We start from the raw sequence: 7,379 nt of genomic DNA, 5'->3' as shown, positions 1-7,379 counted from the left end.
AACATTGTAAATAATCAGGCAGATATTTATGTGACTGGGGAAAAGATAAAAGCTGTGTCAGAATTCAAATATCTAGGCATTTTATTAGACTCTAAACTAACTTTTAAATCACAGATAAAAAAGGTGTGCAATCGAGTTAAATTTAATATTGCAAATTTCCGGTTCATAAGATCACACTTGTCACTTCAGGCAGCGAAAAGGTTCATGTACAGTATGGTTCTGTCTCACATCACTTACTGTCTAACAACCTGTTCACAGGCAAACAAAACAACACTAAAATCCTTAGAGTCACTTTACAAACAGACAATCAAAATTCTGGATAAAAAACCATCAAGATATCACCATTGTGCCATTTTACAAAAGCATAAACTTTTAAGTTGGGAAAATGTCAAGTATTTAAACCTCTGTCTGTTATACAAAATCATCCATGGTCTGTCATCTCCTCCACTCAATCAGTTTGTTACCATTAGGAACTCCACACAGAGAGTAACACGAGGGTCGGCCCGAGGAGACTGTGTTTTTCCTCTGCGGAGAAGTGCATTTAGTCAGAGTGCCTTTTCAGTCACAGCAGCACGGGAGTGGAACTCTGTCCCTCAGAACATCAGAGACCTCAACACTTACACTCTGTTCAAAAAACATCTAAAAAGCTGGTTCATAACACATCAGACATGTCGGCATTAATAAGAAGATGTATTTTCACTCAACCCAACCGTGCTGCAACTTGTGTCTCTATTGTGTTTATGTGTAGTATCTTTTTTATTTATTTTTATTTTCCCTAATGTTTGTATTACATTTGTACACTGTATTTATCAACCTGTTGTAAAGAGTTTTATCTGTTTTACTGCTTTCTTATTTGTATTGTTGACTGTAATTTTCTTATTGTTGTTGTTTTTTAGGGAGACAATTTTAAGATCTGTCCAGGGACAACGGATGAAAAATAGCCTCTTGGCTAATTCTGGTGCATTTACAGCAAGGATGATTAATGTACACTGTCCCTGTCAAATAATAATAATAATAATAATAATTGCAGAAACATATGTCTGTGTAGTTGCTGCACCATTTATTTTGTTGGGTTGTAAGACGTTATATAATGAAAGGGATTAAAAAAAGTAAACATCAAAGCAAAAGTAAATACATAGCATTTTAATATTTTTCAGGTCATTGTTTCAGTTTTCTGGTCTCAGCTCTACTGTTTTTGTTCACTCTTTTTTCAACCACAGCAGGCAGCCGTTTTGAGTGGGAAAGCTCTTAAGCCCCACTGTGCACCTCCTGCCCGGTACCAAACAGCCAACAGACAAGAAGATAGTGGAACATTTAGCAGCTAAAGTGACAGAAAGTTCAAAGAAATTGTAAGTTTAAATAAAAAGTAAACACATTTAATAGTAGAATGTAGCCAGAAGCGAGAGATGAAGACAAAAAATTCTAATGTTGCTCCATTTCTAAAAGCTGTATGCATATCATCATGTCATCTCAAAATGTGCATGATCCTGTATGTCAGCGTTCTGTTTACAGCTGGTTTCCCCCCCAAAATAGTTATTGCAGGTTTAAGTGTGACTTGTTGCGTTCCGTCCCGTTGAAATAATTGGCTAAGTTCTTCAATGTCAAGTACAGGATCACATTCTTGGATGTGATCTTCACTGAAAGAGGGAAAAAAGTGACAATTCTGACTGATGAAAATGTGATGATGTGTCATAAAAGCCTCAATTAAAATGTACTGAAAAGATGTAAACAAAGCCAGTTAACACCGGAGGCCTGTTCGATGAATCAAGATCAACATGCCTTGGAACTGGATTTCTTCCAGTTACCCGGCTCCACTAACCCTAACAACCGAAGTCCTTCATAACCTGTGTCACGATTAACAACTAGTTAAATCAACTCAGGGTTTGTTCACGTAAAAAGGCGTTGTTTTCACAGCATGACCAATCACAAACATCTACCAGAGCTGCATATTTTATATCAGAAGAGAAAACTATAATTCTACATAAATATGAAGAACACGGACACGGTTTTAGCCTACAGGCAAAACGCAATGTAGCCGCTGCTTTAAACAGGAAGAAAAGCTGACAAAAAGCTAACGTTGTTATGCGTAAATCACAATGGTTATCTATATCACTTCCCCATCAGTCGAGCAAAAGATCTGACCATAAATACAATCTCGCTATCCATAAACTGTCGTTGCTTTAGCCTATTATTTCAGTTGCTACTCTGGCAGTGGTAACCGATCTGAGAGTGAATAGGCCTAAAAAATAAAAAAACATAATTCAAACGTGAGCATTGGCAACACACGGCTCAAGAAGCCAACATTTGAATATCTTTTTGTATTTATTAATTTTAGGGCAAAGTCACTATCACCAAACCCACCAGACTCCATTTAAATAATCAGTACTTTTATCATCGTAAAACATAAATAGCCTATACGTAATTCCATTCGCTTATAATCTATGTATTTTATAAATATACCCATCGGGGAATGTTGACAGGGTTGTTGGTCTCTAAATGTAAACTTTTATAAGCGCACCTGTATCTCTCCGCCCACCGAGCTCCAGTGGCTTTTATCAGATCAGTGACGCCATTGTCAACCGAGTATTTGATTGGTCAGCAGTGGGTCGGTAGGGCTTTTACACCGGTTGATCTCTAATCTCCAACAGAATCTGCTACCGCCCGGGTAAGGTGTTCAGCATATGTTACCATGGCGATTGATCCAAGTGATTCATCGTTGCAATACACAAAACCCTGGGTTGAACCTGAAGTTACCTTGTTAACGCCAAATCTTGCCTCGTAATACAGGCCTCTGGTCACTTTAGATCAGTTGCACAGAGAAACACCCTTTTTTGGCCGATGTAATGTGCTGAATATAAACATTTTTTTAAATTTTTTTTTATTGAGTATTTCTCAAAAAGTTCACAGTCACCTTAAGGTTTTGTCGGTCGGTGTTTACAGCAGCCGCAGACACAGACCATATTTTTAGAAAACCCAAAAGTAAATCTGATAACGATCGTGGCTATTGTAGAACCATATTGGCAGTAAAGTCCTTTCTGTATGCACTGAGTCTTCAACCCCCCCTATCTTTGAGTGCCGGAGATAATCTAGAATCCTCCTTTTCTTATGTAGAAGAAGCAGAATGAAATTGTGGCTGAAGATTGCAAATCTGTGAGCCCCAGCTTTGCCCTCTCCCCCCCCCCCTTTTCCCCTCTCTCTGGGTCCATTCCCTTACAACAGGAGGGAGATGAGGACGTAATTTTAGGGAGAACTGGATGATGGCCTGGTCCGAAAATCAGAACCTGACCCAGTTGTGTGTTCTGCTCTGACCACTGCACAGTACCAGTAAAGTCTTTGGCATTTAAGGTGCCAGCAAAAAGGCTTTCTTACTCTGCACGTTGAGCTCATCCATTTGTTTGTTATCTCAATCCAGGATTTGGAGAGATACAAAGCTGATTAAACAACAAAAGCATATGGGAAGATAAAGAACACTTAGGTAATGGGTTTAGCCTGCCTGTTTAGCACGCCAAATTCATCCCTCTTTTCTCTCGGCTCAAAATGCATTTGTTATTCCTCTCTCAGCCTTGATCCAGATGGTAGAAAAGGAACAAGAAAGAGAGGAAAAACAACAAAAAAAGAATGAAGAAGAGGCTTTCAGTGACAATCTTGAGAGGGAGTCTGGAAAACCAGAAGTGGGGAAGTGTAGCAGTGAAGCAGTGACAATCTTACTGTTGCTATTGGCCCGCTGCTTGTGATGCATTTCTGCTGTATTCAGAGTTAATCAATGTAAAGTAGTATAGAATTTGAATGTTTTTAAGTGCAAAAGTATCTTTTAAAAATCAATCTCAGCTCATTTTCAAATTAGTTTTTTTTGAAAAGGAGATGGGCAGGGGACAATGTCTGTGGGCAAAATAACAGGAACACCCAACAGTGCAATGCAATCTAACATGAATCCCCAAAATACTGCAATAAATTGAACTTGCGCATGTTTTGTGATGAGTGTGGGGAAAGGACTAGATTTATTATTACAGTAAATTCGGAAGTTGATACTTGGTGTGACAGTGTAAATCACAACAACTTGGTGTTGCTCTAACAGATTACATAATAATAAAAATATAAAACAATAATGTATTTATTGTGGCAATTACATTGGAGTAAATAAGATTCTTTAGAAATTACTGAAGTTATTTTTCATCCAAGAGATGTGGCAGAAAGTGGTTTGGACTAGTTTGTTAATTTACACTCAAAAAGTAGATTCCTTTATGAATATGCAAAATGTTGAAGATATTAAGTAGCATGGTCTCTAAATTAAAGACATGTCAAATATATTTCTTTAGAACAAAAAGTCTACCTTTTATTTATTTGGGTATATTAGTGTGTTTATGGTTGATATTAACCTAATACCCATCCATTATGTGTTCATTGGGTGGCATGTAAACCAATACAGAGCCATTAAAGCCAGCCTTACTCTCCCCTGCTGAACCTGGCTAAAAGCAATCTCAGGGCTTAGCAGTCACTCTGATAATAACACCTCACAGAGGTCAGTGAGCAATGAGGAGGGCTCGGGGAAAACATATTTACGCTCCTCCTGCTGCTTTCCCCTCATGGAAAGAAGCCATGAGAAAGGTGCTTACTTAGACGAGATAAAGAGCGAGATGAGAGGCAGCGGACTTGGATTAGGGAAGGGAGACGATCACGGCCAGAAAAGGCAGGGAAGGGGGGGTGGGGTGGAGGACAGCGAGGCCGGGAGCCGGTGTCTGGGCTGGTTGGATATGGGGGGAATATTAATCTGGGTTTAGTGTGAGCAGGACCCCACAAACGGCTCAAGCAAACAGAGCTTAGACGAGGCCAAGCCTCGGAGAAAGTCCTAAATCTTCACATTAGCTCCCCGCGTTTCTTCTGCTGAACTCGTAAGCTCTTTTTCTAAAGGACAGCACAAACAAACCACAACCCCCCAATAGTACCTCTTGCCAGTCCTACACTTCCTCTCTCACAGGCAGACACACACACTCTCAAAATCAAGACGGCTTTAGGAATCGAGATTGCAGGAAATTTATAAATCCAGGGCCTGAGTGGATAGGGAGAGATTAGATGGGTCCCCCTCTTAAAGCGACAGGATGCCTCCCAATTGTGTTGCTCATTCTCCGGTGTGCCCTACTTCTGTGTCAGCGAAGAAAGAGAGGTTTTGAAGAGCTGGTGTCATGATAACCTTGGCAATCCTGGAGAAAACCTTAACTAAATTCTGTGTGTTTAAAGAAAGCTTTTCATTGGTTGGATTTTTGTTACTGGAAGTTTTCAGGATCCAACCCATTCAGAGGTTTTCTACAAAAAAACTTTTTTTGTGTTGCATGCTTTCATGAGATTTCATTAAATCTTTATGGATCACCAGGGAGAGCTATTTCAAAACTTTACATTTCTACTTTTCCATTAGTAAAGAAATCCAAACTGATTATCTCATCAGTTGAATATACATTGACTGGGATGTGGATAAGTAATACATCTCAACAGCTCCGGTGCCTAAAGAGGGTATCAGACTGTCCCGTTGGTGGAGAGGGGGGGCCGCTGAGGGAGAGAGGGAGCGAGTTGCTGAACCTCATCCCATCACCCGCAGCTTCCTGGCAGGGAGGGAACCAGGAAAAAGTGCCTTCTCACTGAGTTTCATTAACCTGACCACATGTGCCAAAAGCCAGTTAATCAAACTGACATTGACACACTTGCTGTAGTCTCCTGGGTCACCTAGGAAGCTCATCCAGGGCCCTGCTGCTTCTAATGTTTAAGGTGCACACATCCAGTATGCATATGTTGCTCATGTGCAGTCGGACACAATCAGCAGCTTGACACACTCATTGCAACGCCCTTCCGCAACCATAACTAAGTGAAATATCATTTATGGAGTTCCAATTAAGTATGGAAGTATGTTTGATGTGAAGGAAGTGTGTCCAGTACTGTGAGCCTCATGGCTAAATGCTACCATTGCGTGAATGTGATTTAAACATCAAATGGAACCTTGAAGGGCCCATAGGCCTTATTTAGAGTCACACTTTAAATCATTAAAGTCAAGTGAAAGTTTAAATCTCCCACACATATGACAAAAAAAATCAAATGAAAAGTCAAGTAAAATATAATTTGCACTTTGCCAGAGTGTGGCTAATTTTGTCCAATTTGTATGCCAATGCCCTATTTAATTTTTAAAGTTGGCTACATTTTATGAAGTTGATTTTATTTGTGTAGCCCAAAACCACAATTTCTATTCGGACAAGTAAAGGACCCCCCAAAATAAAAACAACCAACCAAAAAAAAAAAAAAATGAAAAAGCAAGGACCATAGTTTATAATACCTACTATATACCTGCCTATACTTTATGATGCAATATACCTTAATGATATATAACTTTACTTATGTGAGCAAATGATCATTAAAAAAAATTTTTTTTTTAAATTGTTAAGGTATCATTACATTGTTTAACAAAATACGTTTACAGGAAGTATTTCTATGTGATAAACTTTTTTGGAATACAAAGTTTATTAATGTATCATCATAAAATACTCAATATATAGCAGGCCCTTATTGGAAATGAATATTCCAAACTGTCCCTGCCTAATGACGCTCCATCATTTGATCTGACTTGGATCTTGAACAATCTTGTCACAAGTGGCTGCCCAGCTGTATTTACCGTATATTTGACAAGCATACAGAAACTAGAATTACTGCATGATTAGCCTAATACGATACATACAGGAAAAGTATCAGTTTAAACTTGACAGTGAGTAAATATCCATTTCTGTGGACAAGAATTACTAATGGAAAGGAGTAAAATGGGGTTTTAGATATGTACAGTAGGAGGACTGGTTGTATTTAAGCTCCCTGCAAAGTCTCCCACTGGCAGCATTATCCAGCCTATGCACCTGTCAGACAACAGAACATGATGAAAAATGTACCTTCATCACAAGGAGCCTAGCGAATATTAAGACTATTTTCAAAACATTAGAGACGGGACAGCTCCATCCCTCTACCTGCTAGCATTTATTCACAGAAATCATAGAAATTACACCCTGTTACCGTTTTCTTTAAATATGTTAAGACTTTTTGAACACGCACTCAGACATGTGACAGGTTGTTCTGCAGGCTTCAGATGAGTCCCCTGGGGCATTGCAGAGTGTAACCAGGTGTCCACTGAGGTGCCCACTCAGTAGAACAACCTCCATCAAGGGAACGCCCTCAACAGATCAATCTTCCTGTGACACTTCATTTAGACTGCATTAATGTAGAATTAGGGCCCATTACGGCTATTGGCAGGACCTGACAGTCCCTCAGCACTGAGATCCTCGCTTCCCAGGAGAGACCACTGCTGAATAAAGCAGATAAGGCTTTTCCAGCCCTGCTACAAAGCTGAAGAAGTC

The 7,379-nt window shown here is 39.5% G+C and overlaps 1 long non-coding RNA gene across 1 annotated transcript in view; it reads right to left on the bottom strand.

Annotated features, from left to right (window-relative positions):
• Positions 1 to 2,711: 2,711 nt before the first annotated feature.
• Positions 2,712 to 7,379, bottom strand: part of LOC117950549 — a 13,510-nt gene continuing 8,842 nt past the window's right edge. Inside the window, exons 2-3 of the long non-coding RNA XR_004657935.1 lie at positions 7,143 to 7,152; positions 2,712 to 2,791 (exon numbers count right to left, since the gene is read on the bottom strand). This is a non-coding gene — a long non-coding RNA (uncharacterized LOC117950549). The remainder of the gene's footprint in view (positions 2,792 to 7,142; positions 7,153 to 7,379) is intronic.

The sequence above is a fragment of the Etheostoma cragini genome, chromosome 9 (assembly GCF_013103735.1).
Source record: "Etheostoma cragini isolate CJK2018 chromosome 9, CSU_Ecrag_1.0, whole genome shotgun sequence".
Taxonomy (NCBI): domain Eukaryota; kingdom Metazoa; phylum Chordata; class Actinopteri; order Perciformes; family Percidae; genus Etheostoma; species Etheostoma cragini.
The sequence above is the reverse complement of the archived record's forward strand: the minus strand, read 5'-3'. Positions and strand labels throughout refer to the sequence as shown.